Source organism: Pinus tabuliformis, chromosome 6 (genome assembly GCF_031772625.1).
Source record: "Pinus tabuliformis cultivar Carrire ecotype Pingquan chromosome 6, CPIR1, whole genome shotgun sequence".
In the NCBI taxonomy this organism is placed as follows: domain Eukaryota; kingdom Viridiplantae; phylum Streptophyta; class Pinopsida; order Pinales; family Pinaceae; genus Pinus; species Pinus tabuliformis.
The window spans coordinates 1,931,853,466-1,931,869,880 of NC_142292.1; the positions used below are offsets into that span (position 1 = coordinate 1,931,853,466).

A 16,415-nucleotide genomic window follows, 5' to 3' on the forward strand; every position below is an offset into this window, starting at 1 on the left:
GTCTGCATTAAATCCCCCACAAAACAATGGAAGTAAAAGAATGGCACGTCCTTATACTAAAATAGGTTGAAATGCTTGTATTCCCAATTTGTGTAAGGTAGGTGATCGATTCAACAATATGGGATGTCCTTGCATAACCTCTTGAAGTACTTCCCATACAATGGGTCCCTTATCTCGAATCATACTTTTAGCAGTTCTTAGGTTGGGAGCAATATGTCGTCTGATGAGACTACGAATTAAAAATGCTTGAAAAAGCTCTATTGCTATTTCTGAGGGTAATCCACATTGGTACAATGATAGAAAGGGACCCACCACAATAACGGAACGACTTGAATAATCAACGCGTTTGCCTAGTAAATTTTCACGAAATCTTCCCACTTTGCCTTCGATCACATCTGAGAACGATTTATAAGGCCTATTATGACTGTCTCTCATTGGTTGTCCACAGATACCATTATCGAGAAGTGCATCTACGGCTTCCTGGATCCACTTCTTGCTAATAAATTTGTAAGAGTATTATTCTGATTGATAACTCTTCGATAAAGTTCATTTAGATCTGACGAGGTAATAAGTCCACCTTCACCTAATTGAATGATTGGCCTCGGTTCGGGAGGAAGAACTAGTAATAGGCATAAGACCATCCATTTTGGTTCTATATTTGTTCGGAGAAAATGTTTAGCCAATTTCATGCGTCCAACCAGAAAATCCTTTCTTCTTCTAATTTTTTCATCCTCCCATCTATCCACAGTAGATTCTTGGTTCTCTTCCAATCTATTCCATTTCAATTGCACCAAGTTCTTGCATTCCATATGTGAACGATCTATAACATTTGCAGATCTAGACCCATTAGTTGTTTCCCGATAGCATCTCCCCCAGTAGCTATTTCTCTCTCTTTAAATGTTCCAGAACCCCGAGGAAAGAGGTAATAAGGACGAGCAGAGAGGTAATGAGGAATAATCTCTCTTCAGGATTGAATCTCATAATCGAATGTACCCCGTGATCTCAATAAAGTTGGTTTGTTAGCTATGGACCTAGCAAGAAAAAGATTTGGATAGGTTATTCTAAGATTTCCCCCCCTTTAGGATCGGACGTGAAATTTTCCTCTCACCCGGCTCAAGTAACTAAAAAAAAGATGCAAAAAACTCTTTTTCGCTCTGAAGAGAGATCGCTACTCTCTGCTCAAGTTCCAAGTGAAATTGACTATTCCTTTATGTTATGATTCTAAAACATAGATATGGAATTATTGAGCAGTCTCCTCCCTTTCGAACAATCCTTTTCTTCTTGAAAGACCTTCAATTAGGGATTTACTTGTCTTTATCTCGTTCCATTTGATCCTTTAGGTTCCTGCTTGCTTTGCTTTACTTTGATGGTTACAATACTATTGATTGAAGCATATGTGCGATGAATAGACTCCTATAGCCATATCTTCAGTCCAGAATACCTCTATTCAGGGCTAACCCAAATAAAAGAGAATGAATTTCAATTTCCATTATCTGAAAGAAGTGTTTTCACGAAGTTCAATTAGCAATTTGATACAAAATATCTAAACCATGGACTAATTCCTCTTTCTCAGCATCTTGAAAAGATGCTTATAATTCTGAGCTTCATGCTACTCCTCTGGAGGGTCATGTCAGAGCTAAAGGCATCCCAATGAGATTTAATAGGATGATAGTTCTTGATTACGGATCTGTATGATCGGAACTTGTGATCAAGTCACACATCGCAGTATACTGGACCTTCTAATTCTTTCCAAGTTTTAGCTAATAGATTCGCAATATAACTGGGAAGGCGTTTCAAATACCATACGTGAACCACCGGACATGCCAGTTTAATGTATCCCATTTGATATCTTCGAATTCGAGAATCAACGAATTCAACTCCACATTGTGTGAAAAATTTTGCATCTATCTTCTCATTTCCAATCCCTGGAGAATTTCCACAAGAACAAACTCTACTTTTGATAGGTCCAAAGATTCTTTCACAAGACGATCCATCTCTTTCTAGTTTATTAGTTTCATAATGTAGAGTATAAGGTTTAGTCACCTGTCCAACTATCTCACCATTAGGTAAAATTTTTTCAGACCAAGCACAAATCTGTTCGGGAGAAGCTAATCCAATTAGAAGTTGTTGATGTTTATTCTAGTCAATCATAAAAGATCTCAATTTATTGTGATCAAACTTCCTCTCTATCTATCTGAATTTTTTTCTCAGATATAATAACATGATTCAATTCTAGAGCTAAAGATCGTAATTCTCGAATGAGCAATCGGAAAGATTCTGGAGCAGTGTCAGGTTTAGGTATTGGCCCTCTAGTGATAATGGCACCAAGTACTTCATTACGAGTTCTAATATGGTCAGATTTGACAGTATGCATCTCTTGTAAAATATAAGCAACACCAAAACCTTCTAGAGCCCAAACTTCCATTTCTCCTATTTGTTGCCCCCCTCGTTTGGATTTTCCTCTAAGAGGTTGTTGTGTAACCCGTGCATAAGGTCCACTCGAACGTGCATGTATTTTCTCATCAACTTGATGACTCAATTTTGACATATAAGCTTTTCCTATTGTAACAGGTTGTTCAAAAACATCTCCTGTTCTTCCATCAATTAGTCTATGTTTTCCAGGATGATTTGGTTCGAATACCCATGGATTAGTTGTTTGCTCACTAGCTTTGTAAAGTTCAAGAAACACTAGTTTTCTCGAAGCTTCTCGCTCGTATTTTTCGTCAAAAGGTGTTATTCTATAATGTTTATTCATTGGGTTTCCTGCTAAACCGGGAAAACATTCAAAGGTCTGTCCTACATTCATTCGTGAAGGTACCCCTAATGGATTCAATACCATATCAACTGGTATTCCATTTTGCAAATAGGGCATATCTTGTCTGGGCAAAACTATTGAAATAATACCTTTATTACCATGCCTTCCAGCTACTTTATCACCCACTTGTATCTTACATTTTTGTGATATATATACTTGTACTGTTTCCGCATTATCACCAGAATCATCTACTCTATTGATCCATTTCACGTCGATAACTCGACCCCTTCCACCTATAGGTGCTTTGAGACAATTTTCTCTCGCAGTGGATACCTCAATATCAAATATGGTTTGTAATAATCTTCCTTCTGGGGTACATAATGATTCTTCTATTGTTTGAGGCGTTAATTTACCTACCAAAACATCACCTGTTTCTATCCAAGATCCGAGCATTACAAGACCATTTTCGTCCAAATGACGAAGTGAATGAGCATCTAAATGAGGTATTTCTCTAGTGATTCTTTCAGGACCCTGGCTCGTCATACAAATTTCAATCTTGTATCTTACGATATGGAAAGAGGTATAAATATCTTCATATACCAGACGTTCACTAATGAGTATTTTGTCTTCGAAATTGTATCCTTCCCATGGCATATAAGCTACTAAAACATTTTTTCCCAAAGATAGTTCTCCGCCTACCGTAGTCGCACCATCTGCCATAATTTGTCCCTTCTTTACAGATTCCCCTTGATGAATTTGAGGTTTTTGATGCATACAAGTATTGATATTAGAACATTGATATATAACCGATTATGTTCATACAGTTTCTCCATTAACCGATGAAGTTATATTTACAGCATCGATATACTCGATCCTTCCCTCTTGTGTAGCTATAGCTACACTTCCTGAATCTAGAGCTGCTTGACCTTCCAACCCAGTTCCGACAATGCACTTCTCGGGTCGAAATAGTGGACCTGCTTGACGCTACATATTAGAACCCATTAGAGCGTGATTCATATCATTATGTTTGAGAAAAGGAATAAGGGAAACTCCAACGGAAAAATATTGGAAAGGAAAAATACTTCTGAAATGGATTTGTTCCCATGCAATAACTATAAATTCTTGTCGGTATCGAGCTGGAGTAATTTGTTCCTCTTGAATTCCTTGATTTAACGGCAAAGAATTTCCCGTAGCTATCTGATAGTATTCATCCTCATCTTCTCCCGATTGTAGATAAACCATATGTTCTTCTCTCGATCTCTCGGAGATCTTATAGAATGGACTTTGTAAAGAACCACAATCACCAATCTTTGCATGAATAGATAATGATGCAACAAGTCCAACATTCATTCCTTCAGACGTATCAATTGTACAAATACACCCATAATAACTGGGATGAATATCCTGTGTCCGAAAACTAGCAGTTCCCCCTGTTAAGCCCCCAGGGCCTAAATGGCTGAATTTTCGCCCATGAGCTATTTCCATCAATGGATTAGTTTGATACAAAAAATGGGATAAGGGGTGTGAACCAAAAAAATCTTGAAAAGTGTTTTTTAATAGAGTTGAAGTGACCAAGTTCTGAGGAGTTGATCTGCGCTTGGTTGCTCTGTGTATAGTTCTTTTAACTGCATCTTCTAAACGACCTAGAGCTAATCTAAATTGATTCTGTAATAAATCTGCTACAGAAGGAATCCGTCGATTTCTGAGGTGATCTATATCATCGAGTGTACCCATTCCAAATTTCACCCCGATAAGGTAATCCACAGTAGCCAATACATCTTCTGGTAATGAAAAAATCTCGTTCTCAGGTATATCAAGGTTCAGTTTTTGGTTCAGATTTCGTCGACCAATCTTTCCCAATTCACATCTTTGTCAGAAAAAAATTTCTTGCAATTCTTTACCTAGAGACTCGGAAAATAACAAATCACCACTTATATAGTAGAGTTTTTTATAAAACTCCAGAATGGCTTTTTCCCTTGACCATAGATATTCCTCCGGCTCCCACCTCTCCTTCTTCTTCAATAAAAAATAAAAATCTTTCGGGATAGTGAGTATTGTCCAGAATCTCTTCGAGATTTAAACCCATAGCTGATAATAGAACTGGAATAGATATTTTTTGTTTTCTGCTTACATGAGCCCATATCCTTTATCCCACATCGATCTCTAATTTTGATCTTCTTCCCTAATCTGAAATCAGAGTGCCAGTATATATATAATTAATTCTATTATGGTCTAATTCCAAACAGTAATAAATACTAGGACTTATTAATATTTGATTAACCACGACTCTGTAAATCCCATTTACTACAAATGTTCCATGGGAATTCATTAAAGGAATATTTTCGAGAAATACAGTTTGTTTCTGTATCTTCCTACTATTCCTCCAAATCGATCTTGCTGGTACATATAATTCAGAGTAATATGTAAGGGACTGATATACAACATCTCTATCTTTGATGAAAGTTTCTGCTAATTCATATTCATTACCAAAAAGACTGAATTCAATTTCTTTATCTATATCCTCAATTTTTGGAAAATTATGAAGTTCTTCCATCAAGCCCTGATCGATAAAACGACAAAATCCTTCAAATTGTATCTTACCAAATTCAGGGATTGTAAACGCTCCCTCATTTTCGTCTAATCGCATTGGAAGTTTCCCATCTGTAGAAAAATCTATTCAGTTATTCCCGATTGATCTCTATGGATCAATTCAACAAAAAGGATTCGGATGTATATTCAGTCTTCACTATATCCCATGAAATTCTACCTGTATCCAGATATACTTCCACTTAAAAAAAAAGGATAAGGAAGAGGTACATTGATACTTTCTTCCAACCACATGAAATGGAGATATGAACGAATGAATCAAACCATTCTTAAATGTTAATCTCACTTAGAAAATTTCCTAATGAAAATAGTCAGATCGAAAGAAAGATGGAGAACAAATTAGATCCATTTCCTTTATGGTTGACTTTAGCATACATCTCATACTATACTTAAAGGATGGACGAATGAATTGAAAGGACAAAATAATCTGTCCATGGGATTCCCATATCTCGGCGACATAGCCAAGCGGTAAGGCAGAGGACTGCAAATCCTCCATCCCTAGTTCGAATCCGGGTGTCGCCTTGTTGAGGTAAGTAAATGGAAGGAAAAGTCTGTATTTCCATTACATAACCTCTGGAGACATATTGGTACATATTACCAATATAGATAGTGAGTTACATACATTTGATCCCAATTCTGTCGTAAATGTACGACCCTCGAGTTAGTTATAGTAACTTGTTGGTCAATGAACAAATGGATTTATTGATCTCTCATATCAGCTCGAACATCAGTAACGTTCAGAATGCAAAGGTGGACCATTCATTTCAACTTCAACTTTGCACTATGGTTAATAGTTCCCTTATCATCTCGATGATGACATCATATTTTTTAGAGAACATGATCCGTATGGATATAGTTGGTATAACTTGAGCTGCTTTAATGGTAGTTTTTACATTTTCCCTTTCACTCGTAGTATGGGGGAGAAGTGGGCTATAATGGTAATGCTTAAGAATCAATTATTGCGTTCCTTCCATATCATGCATGGTAATATATTATGTTCCATAAGGATCCAGTAATATTGAATCTTAGTTCCAAATTGAAACAATCTACATGGAATTATTTCCTCTTTATCCTTGTAAGGGATGTACGTAATCCCTTATCATTATCATTTTCCTATGAAAAATCTTATTTTCTTCAACAGGTTTGAATTCATTAGTTCTTTTCTAGAATGAGTCGATAATCTCAGTTCTTCCACTGAAGAACGATATCTCTTTTCTTTCTTAGTAGGAATAGAAAGAGTCCCTGTTTTATCGGATGGTTTCGAATTGATCGGATCTGATATGAATTCCGTTCTTGGAAAAATATGGGACATGTCACATAAGTCATAGATTCCTTTTCTTTTTCATATACCATTTCAAGTGCTATATCTAACATGTGCTAGATATATATGTTCGTATCGAAAAAAATATGTTCAACTTTGATCCTAAAGAATCTGCAAGTATGTTCAGAATTAAGTCTATCTGCATTGGGTCTATTTTTCCAGGAGCAGGAAGAAGGTGATGTGATCAGCTCCGCTATTTTATGGTACGAGGTCCTTCATCCTACATTTACCATATATGGATAAGTAACATTAAGATATATTTATCCATATATGGGTGTAAAAGAAGTAGTACAAAAGAAAAGGTTAGATATTCTTTTCCTCCGTACTACTTTTTTTTCTTTTCAAAAAAAATTAAAAGCAATCCCTACCCTGTATTGTTGTAATACAATAGATCCACCCTACCTTGTATTGTTGTAATATAAAAGATCTCATAACCTATTTTATACTTATGATCTGGATCATAAAGATCTATCTAGTGATCAACAATCAATTGATTTTCATCAAAATCAATTGCTTCCACTGCTTGCAATGGTCGTTTTGACATAAGGGATAAGTAGAAAAGCAGTAGGAACTGCAAGGACCAGTAGAACAACAATAAATGCAAGGGTATTTACTTCTATGATCTCCTTATTTTAACTTTGTTCAAAAATATCTCAAGATTTGATCTCATTTTGATCTCATAGAGACGAATGAATCTTTCTTTCAAGATCCATGAAATAGATGTATGTCATTGATAGAATTGGTTCGAGTAATGGAATCTAACTAATGGATTGAATTAATTCTTCGATGGAACCTAATAAGATCACTTTTGATAAGACTAGTAGTAAAAACTTACATGCATCAGAAAACGTTCCGATCAACACATGTCTGATATAATTTTGAAAGAATAGGATTCGTACGAATAAGAACCTTATGCTCCTCCAGAAGACGTTCGTCAGACATGAGAGATATTTTGCTTGGATCTCCACGATTTAGATGGAATTGTGAATCTATCCTGATTTGGTGATGATATAGAAAGAAGTATCCCATATCGAATTTATCCAGAGGCCCACCCATGACCCTAGAATGATAAGGACTAGTCCTTCCAGATCCTGACATGATCATTCACAGTTCACTTATTATTGGATCGGGACTGACGGGACTCGAACCCGCAACTTCCGTCTTGACAGGGCGGTACTCTAACCAATTGAGCTACAATCCCAATACAATACAGTTCACCTACTATTGGATAATATTTATTCCATGATAGGTGCTAGATAGGTCATATAGATTATGCGAGAGCTAGGTCGATTAAATATCTTATCCTTCTCTTTCATTTTTGAAATGTATCGATTCATATGGAATTGGGCATCTACGATATGAATAGATATCGATGTCAGGGTTCAATAACCAATTATCTTTTCATTCATGATTAACATGAATATAACCATACCTATAGATTGGTATTGATGATATTGGTTGGGTCGAGCTGGATTTGAACCAGCGTAGGCATATTGCCAATGGATTTACAGTTTGTCCTCATTAACCACTCGGGCATCGACCTAGGAACAAGACAATAATTGAAAATTATTTAGGATACCTAACGAATGGATCATGGCACCCCTAAGGGAAGTTGAATCCCCATTTCCTCCTTGAAAGAGAGATGTCCTGATCCACTAGACGATAGGGGCCACAAATCTATTCTTTATAATATGAAAGTGATCGAGAAGTTGTCAATAGTATGACTAGAATTCTTGGTTTCCTCAAGTTTTTTTCAACAAACTTGCCTATCGATAAAATGGAGTCCCTTCAGAAATTACTTATTGCAACTAAAACAACTCTAAAGCAATTTACGGAATCTCTATTTGTGATCCATCGGCCCAGTTCCGATAAAAAAGACTTTATGGACTCAAATTATACAAAATGATGCTTGATAATTTTAATCATTTTAATAGTGAATGGGGCTTATCATTCTCTGATCGAAGTTATCTGGAAAAGAATAAAAAAAAGATAAATGGGTTGGTTGGACAAAAGATCGATTCGTATGTTACAATCGGATCGTGGCGGGTATAGTTTAGCAGTAAAAGTGTGATTCATTACATTATCAACTCGAATAATGGAAGGATCTTTTACATGGATCTTTGATCCATCTAAAGCTCTATTTCCAAATAGGTTCAAAACCTCCCCTGTATCATCCATCCAGAGTTCATATGTTACACAACTTCATATACTTTACGTTCCCATATTAGAGTATAGTGCTGCACTTCTTTCCATTAAAACAAATGCCTGTTGGTGTTCCAAAAGTGCCTTTCTGAGCCCCTGGAGATGAAGATGCAACTTGGGTCGACTTATACAACTGACTTTATCGAGAGAGATTATTTTTTTTGGCTCAGGTTATCAATCATGAGATTGCAAATCAACTCATGGGTCTCATGGTATATTTGAGTGCAGAAGATGCAAATAAAGATATTTTCTCATTTATCAACTGTCCCGGTGGATCAATAATAACAGGGGTAGGTCTTTTCGATATGATGCAAGCAATAGTACCAGATGTACATACAATATGCATGGGGGTAGCTGCTTCAATGGGATCTTTCATCCTAATCAGGGGAGAAATGCCTAAACGTATAGCATTACCTCACGCTAGGGTTATGATCCACCAACCTGCTAGTTCCTATTATGATGGATCGGCTGTAGATTTTCATAACGAATCGAAACACGTAACGATGCTTCGAGATTACATAACCAAATGTTATATAGAAAGAACGGGCCAACCCAGAGAGGTAATTCAACGGGACCTGAACAAAGATGTTTTTATGTCAGCAACAGAAGCCCAAGCTTATGGCATTGTTGATGTCGTAGTGGAAGGTTGAGGAAGAGAACAGATTGATCCATCAATGGGATTTTTCCATCGGCTGTAGATTTTCATAATGAATCGAAACACATAACGATGCTTTGTGATTACATAACCAAATGTTATATAGAAAGAACGGGCCAACCCGGAGAGGTAATTCAACGGGACTTGAACATATATGTTTTTGTGTCAGCAACAGAAGCCCAAGCTTATGGCATTGTTGATGTCGTAGCGGAATATCGATTAGTCCGCCATTCTCCTCTTTCCGGTAAGATACTAATATGGCTCCGTGTGCTCCAAATTCTTACCCTTCGGAAGCAATCCAAAAGTTATTCAAAAGGTTTCTTTGACGTAGGTCTGCCTTGCTCGGGCATAGATTGACTCAAATAGAGTCTCTTCTATTGCTACAAAAGTAAAATATGACACTTCATACACCTAAAAGTTCATAGAGCGAAAAGAATCTATTTTGAGGTCCCCGTATTATACTCATTATGCCTGGCATTGAACAGAGCTGGGATTGACCATATCAATTAGATCCGTAATTTGAATCAGATTGAACTTCATATTTGTCATGCCATTTTTCTCCAGAGAAACAAATTTATAGAGTAAGACTATTTCACATAGAACTATTTCGTGGATCGGACGAATCAATAAACTCTCCCGAAAACCATTGGCGCACGTGTAAACGAGGCGCTCTACCTTGCTGAGCTATAGCCCTTTCTTGCAGACAAGATAGACCTTCCTAGAATCTAAAGAAGACCTAATGACAAGCAAACCAACCAGACACTATCTTTCTCTAAATATGCTTTAATAAACAATAGCAAACAAGTGTTTTTAGGGCCTACCTTTGGTCCAACGCAAGCTTGTGGATGCCCTCGCTCCTTTGATCCAAATGAGCTCCTTTTCGCGAATCTGCAAACACAAACAAGGCAAACAAATTAAATAGCACCTGAAAAACCGATTGCATAAAACATATTTAACATGAAAGTCAAGGAGTCCATGAAACAAATAACATAAGATACTTGTTGAGAAAAATGAGTTTGATTGTATTAATTCAAAAGAAGAACTTTACAACCTTCGCCTTGACGCTGTACAAGCTCCTCCCAGGGTCCAACAAGAAGTCTCCTTTACTTTGACAAGTTTCACTCACTCCCCAATGAAGCGAAAAGGTATGTGATCTCTCCTCTTGAGCTCAACTAGGAAGTCTTAATTTCACCAGCATTTACCCTCAAAATGTTCAGCTTCTAACCTCCCTAGTCCTCACTCCAATGCCTGTATTTATAGTGCAATGGAGGGAAGTTACTAGGTCCTCCTTCAAAGGGATAAAGCCCTCCTTCAAAGGGATAGCTCCTTTAGTCAAGGGATTAGCTCCTTCTCTTTTGGGATGCATGAACCACCTCAGAGCGAACAATCCACGTCAAAATTCCTTCTAGAAAACTCTAGAATTAACCCAAAGTGAGTTTTTTAAGATAAAACTTGCGCCTTTTGACTTTCACAGGGGTCCGCACCTACACCGTTAGGGACAGAGCTGGTAGGTACGCAACTTTTGTACACAGAAGGTGCAGGACCGTAGGTGACCATGAGAGAAAGTGCGGAACCAGAGTTACATTGATTTTTAATGTCTTTCTCCCATTCCAAAGCTTGATTTGAAGAGCTGAGGTCTTAGACTTGCTTAGGAGGACAGTACAAGTGATGATAGACCCATACTGACTGTAAATAATCATAGTGATGATATTTTTGTGTAACAGATTTCCCCCTAAAGTGCGAAGTCTGTAGTAGATGAGGATTTCATTTATCATATAGGAAGAGTGAAATAATTTATCATTTCGAGGATCATCTTGTGGAGAGCCCGGTCGGAACCTGTAAAAACATTTAATGCAAGATATATATATGAGATCATATCATCGCTGAGGTAGGCATTCCCATACTCAGATCAAAACTAACTAGAAAACTATCTACTACTCTGATATAGGAATAATCTTGTAAAACATCACAAGTATAGACTCGTGTGAACACAGTATGGACGCAGCCATCTGTTTATGAATAGTCCACAATATAATGAATACAAAATTCCTCGCAGCTTGGATGGTGGAAACTAGATCCAGGGTCTTCATTTCTACTTCCCGAAATAGTACGATTCTATCCATGCGAATAAATGTATTGATGTCGAACATGGTAGAAACCACTTGATTACCAGTCAATGATGTAAACTGTTAACAAGTGTGAGAGAAACCACCAGTGATGTCAATGGCTCTCAAAGTACCCAGTACAATCCATGAGATGTGAATAAATGTGTTGATGTCGAACATATCATGGAATCCTTCGATCGAAAGTCCATAATGTAAACTGTCGTCAAAGGCGAGAAACCTGCCATTGAGGCATGCAGATCTCAAGGTACTGATGATTCCTAGATCATCTTTCTAGATAATGAGCTGATGTCGATAGAAAGCGATCCGTCGTAGGCAAGCCCACAACACGAAATCATAGATCAAGTTGAAGAAATTTAGTTGCAAGGACTGACTCAGGGATGGTCAAGATGGATGACAGATATTTTGCAGATGAATGGCTTATTGGCAGTGACCTCTTGAACACATAACGACACGACAGATGGCTTGGTGACAATTGACCCAAAGTTAATACCCAGAAACCGGCTGAAGACTTTCAATGTGGTTTGATCAACTGTTAGGCAAAGGATTTCCCAACCCAGGTGAATAAAAGTGTCGTGTTCAAGAGTGGTTACAAAGTATGACAAACAGACTCATTTTTCTCTCTTTTCCCCCACCATTTCTGGCAAGTACCTCTTTATTTTTGACAAGCTTGAGGAGGATAACATTTGCTTGATTATAAGCTCATCCTTCGGATGAGTCCAACTTAGTTTAAATTCGAACCCTAAGAAGGAGTGGTTCGTTCCTGTTTGTAATTGAACAGGTCCTTTACTGTGAAATTTTAACGAGTCCAGTATAGGAGAAACTCGTCGTTTTTCAATTTTAGAGAGTCTGAAAAAACTTAAGAAGACTCCAGGGTTGACCTTTTTCGTAAATTTGTGTCTCCCAAGCCCGAAAAAGTATAAAATAATACTTGAGAGAACCGCTTGATATTTTACGACCAAGGAGTACTTTTCGTTATTAGTACCCTTGACTCGAAGAAGTAAAAAAGCGATCAATGGCACGTCGTTTTATAACCAATATCGAATTTGAAACGACAAAAATCTGGCGATATTTTCATGTTTTTACGGTCGGAAAAGAGCTGTAAGTGGACCGTCTTTTAATTCCTTTTTAACGAGTTTAAAAGAAAAACTCGACAATCTTTTCATGTTTTAGGAGTCAGAAAAGAGCTTAAAGATGACTCTACATGTTTTTTTGTCGAAAATGATAGATTTCGCCTGAATAATCCTTTATTCTGCACAAAAACACAAACATTACTCATACCTGTTTGAAATGGATAAAAGCGTCGCAAAATACCTTTCCAAAGTGAAACATAAACAAATTTACGATTTATTTACTCAAAAAACTTATAAAAAGGGCCTTTGTCGATTCATTTTTACCGTTTGAGTTTGGGTGAGAAAATAGTGCTTTTGCTTAGAAAACTTCCCGTGAAGATTGTGGAAAATTCAACCGTCGGAATCGAGCGCCGTCTTCTCCAGGTAATCCACATCATCCTACTCTTCATTTTCAACCGTTTAGTTTTTTGTTTTAGTCCTTCATTTCATTTTTTGGGAGGGTTTTTAGGCGCAAAACCCGCGCGCGGGGGTCCGCAGGTTTACCATTGCGGACCCGCGGACCCTGACTTTTTCTCCATTGGGAAAAAGCTCAGGGTCCGCACCTTCCGTGTAGACAAAGTGCGGACCCACGCACTGTGTCTAACTCGGAGGGTGCGTACCCCGCCGCAAGGGTTTTGAACCCAAAGATTCTAAAAAATGGACCAATCAAAATATTTTCTAGCAATTTAATTAATCTTTATACTTGATGCAGAGAGTACATCATGCTAGATTGGCGTGAACGAGAGCATGAGGACGTGGATGCTGCCGCATGGAATCATCAGCCTTCACTTGATGCTTTGAGGGCGTGCAGATTGTACAAATTTTGGACCATTCCTGGCATGAGGGCTCAGGTGGATTTCTTACAGTGGCTAGTTGACAGATGGAGCATACAGGACCAGTGCTTTTTCCTTGGCGGTCACCAGCTCGAAATCGAGCCGGCGGACATTTATTTCTTAACTAGTTTGCCTAAGAGAGGCGAAGACTTGACTCTGCACGGGACTAGGCCAGGTGGCCAGGCTGTCGATAGCCTCCGGCTAGAGTACTGCAACAGCCAGGCTAGAGACAAAGGGATAGACATAAAGACCATATCCCGTCCTGAACTCATGGTGATTGCATTTACTGTCACCAGACTTTGCGGAGCTGCCGCATTACATATTGCCACTGGATCCCAGATGCGTATGGCAGTTGATTGCTTTCGAGGCACCATCTTCAACTGGTGCAATGCTGTGCTGGCCAATGTGAAAGTCCAACTGACCAGGGCCAAGAGCGGACGACTAAAGACCTTTGGTTATGGGGCTTTGGTCGTGAGTTTTGGCCTGGAGAGGGTTCCTATGCTGATCCCACAGCACCTTACTGTTGGAGCTGGACTTCCTCGAGAGCCCAAACTGATGCGATAGGTCGCAGTCATGGCCTGTCACCCGGATGAGAGGACATAGGTTGCTCGGTTCAACCTGAGTATTTCCAATGGTTGGAAAACCAGGTCTTTTCCATTCAGGACTTCCCTTACGCTGGGATAGATTTTCGTGGTGACCCAGACATGGCTCTTCCACCAGGAGAGCAGTGGGACGAGTCAGGTAAAATCCTTTTCAACTTTTTCCTATTTAATTTTTTTTTTTAATTTTTCCATCGTCTCAAAACTGATAGTAAAAATTTCAAATGCAGATGTGGGTCCACAGTGACCAGCCGCTCTCCGGCCTTTCGAGAGGAGGCAACCAGTTGCACCCGCGCCAGCCCCACAGGACGAATCAGCAGAGGTTTTGGCCGAGTTGGAGGGTCATCTCGAGCGCTTGACAAGAGATATTCCTGAGACCACTATAGACGACATTCCTCGTCGACTTCAGCGCTACGTGATTGGAGTCCCGGGACCTTTTAGGAGGTTCCTTTGCAAGGTGGCCCGTGCAGTGGCTTCTTATAGAGATCATCACCAGTGATAGGATGATCGCCTATTGTGGGCACATGTGACATTTTGTTTTTTGTACTTATCATTTTTGCCGATCATAAGGTGTTTTTCAACCTATGATCGAGGACGATTTATTTTTTGACACACTCCTATATATATATCACTATTACCGGCTTATCTTGTAAATCATGTTATGGAATGGTTTTAAATTTACATGTATGATTATTGCAAATGTCTATTTAACATTCGAGAAGCAATTGCATCTGCTAATGTATTTAAAGACCTTGGAATATGCTGATATTCAATGTAATCAAACTCACGTTCCAAGAGACGCACCCTCAAAAATAATCTTAATAACACTGGATTTCTAATGGCATACACTCTATTAAGCTGTAATACAACGAGTTCAGAATCTAACCTCACTATCAAACTCCGAATCCCAAATGAAATAGATTCGGACAATAACTCAATCACTGCACTATACTCTGCAATGTTGTTTGTTGTTTGACCGAGGCTTACCCCATGCATAGAAACTAACTCGTCAGAGGGTGAATAGATAACCCAGGCTGCGGAAGAGATGTTCCGTGTATTACGACAAGCACCATCAGCAAATCCAATGTATGTTTGGAGAGGCATCGACATCTGCAATATCAAGAGTAAAACCAAGATAAGCAGAAATAATGATGGAAAAACACTCTCTAAGCTAAGCACACTTTTTAAACTAAAACACACTGGCTAGAAAGAAAAACTAACCTAACTAAAAAATCTCCATACCCATTCTTTTAAGCATAATACCTCTTCAGGTAAAGACCATTTCTGGGTTTACCCAAAGAGTCCCCATCAAAGTCTACCAATTCATAAGCCCCTTTGGCTAGCTTTCGCTTGACAACATAGGGACCATGCCACATAGGAACGAATTTTCCAACGCCTAATTTATCATTAGCTTGATCATAAACTAAGACTAGATCCCCTTCCGAAAAATTTCGAGGGGTCACATTTCGATCATACTGAGCTTTCATTCGTTTTGCATGAGTCTCGATCGCCAATGCAACATCACGTCGATTCTCATCTAATTGAGCCAAGTATAACAAACGCTTTTCCTCTTCGGAAGTGGCTGGAAGTAACTCGATGGCCATTTGCAGTGACGGGATTTCGCATTCAATGGGTAACACTACTTCCAAACCATAAACTAGTTGGAAAGGAGTGAACTCTGTTGATGTTTTTACTGAGGTTCGGTATGCCCAAAGCGCTGAAAATAGCATGTTGTGCCAATTCGACCGATGAATCCCAATGATTCGTCGGATTATGATAACTAAAACTTTGTTGATGGATTCAACCAGACCATTCGCTTGTGGATAATAAGGGGTTGAACTATCGTGACGTAAACCAAGATGGCCTGTAAGTTCGGTTATCATAATGTTTCGAAAATGACGCCCATGATCAGTGATTATCACTTGTGGGACACCAAACCTAGCAATTATATGATTGAACATGAAAATTGCAGCTGTTTTGTTGTCTGCCTCGAATGTAGGCATCACCTCGGCCCACTTAGTAAAATAATCTACCGCAAGGATGATATACGCATGCCCCTCGTCCGAGTGAGGGTTACATGTAATAAAATTGATACCCCATTTGGCAAAAGGACTAACGACTATTATAGGGTGGAGAGGAGTAGGTGGAGTGCGCATCTTACGATAAAAAATCTGGTAGTTGTGGCATTTTCGGACCGCCGTAATACAA

General features: G+C 38.6%; 1 non-coding gene across 1 annotated transcript; it reads left to right on the forward strand.

The window, feature by feature from the left end:
• The first annotated feature begins 5,813 nt into the window (after window positions 1-5,813).
• On the forward strand, window positions 5,814-5,884 carry TRNAC-GCA (transfer RNA cysteine (anticodon GCA)). The gene has a single exon. It is a non-coding gene; the product is annotated as a tRNA-Cys (tRNA).
• Window positions 5,885-16,415: the final 10,531 nt, after the last annotated feature.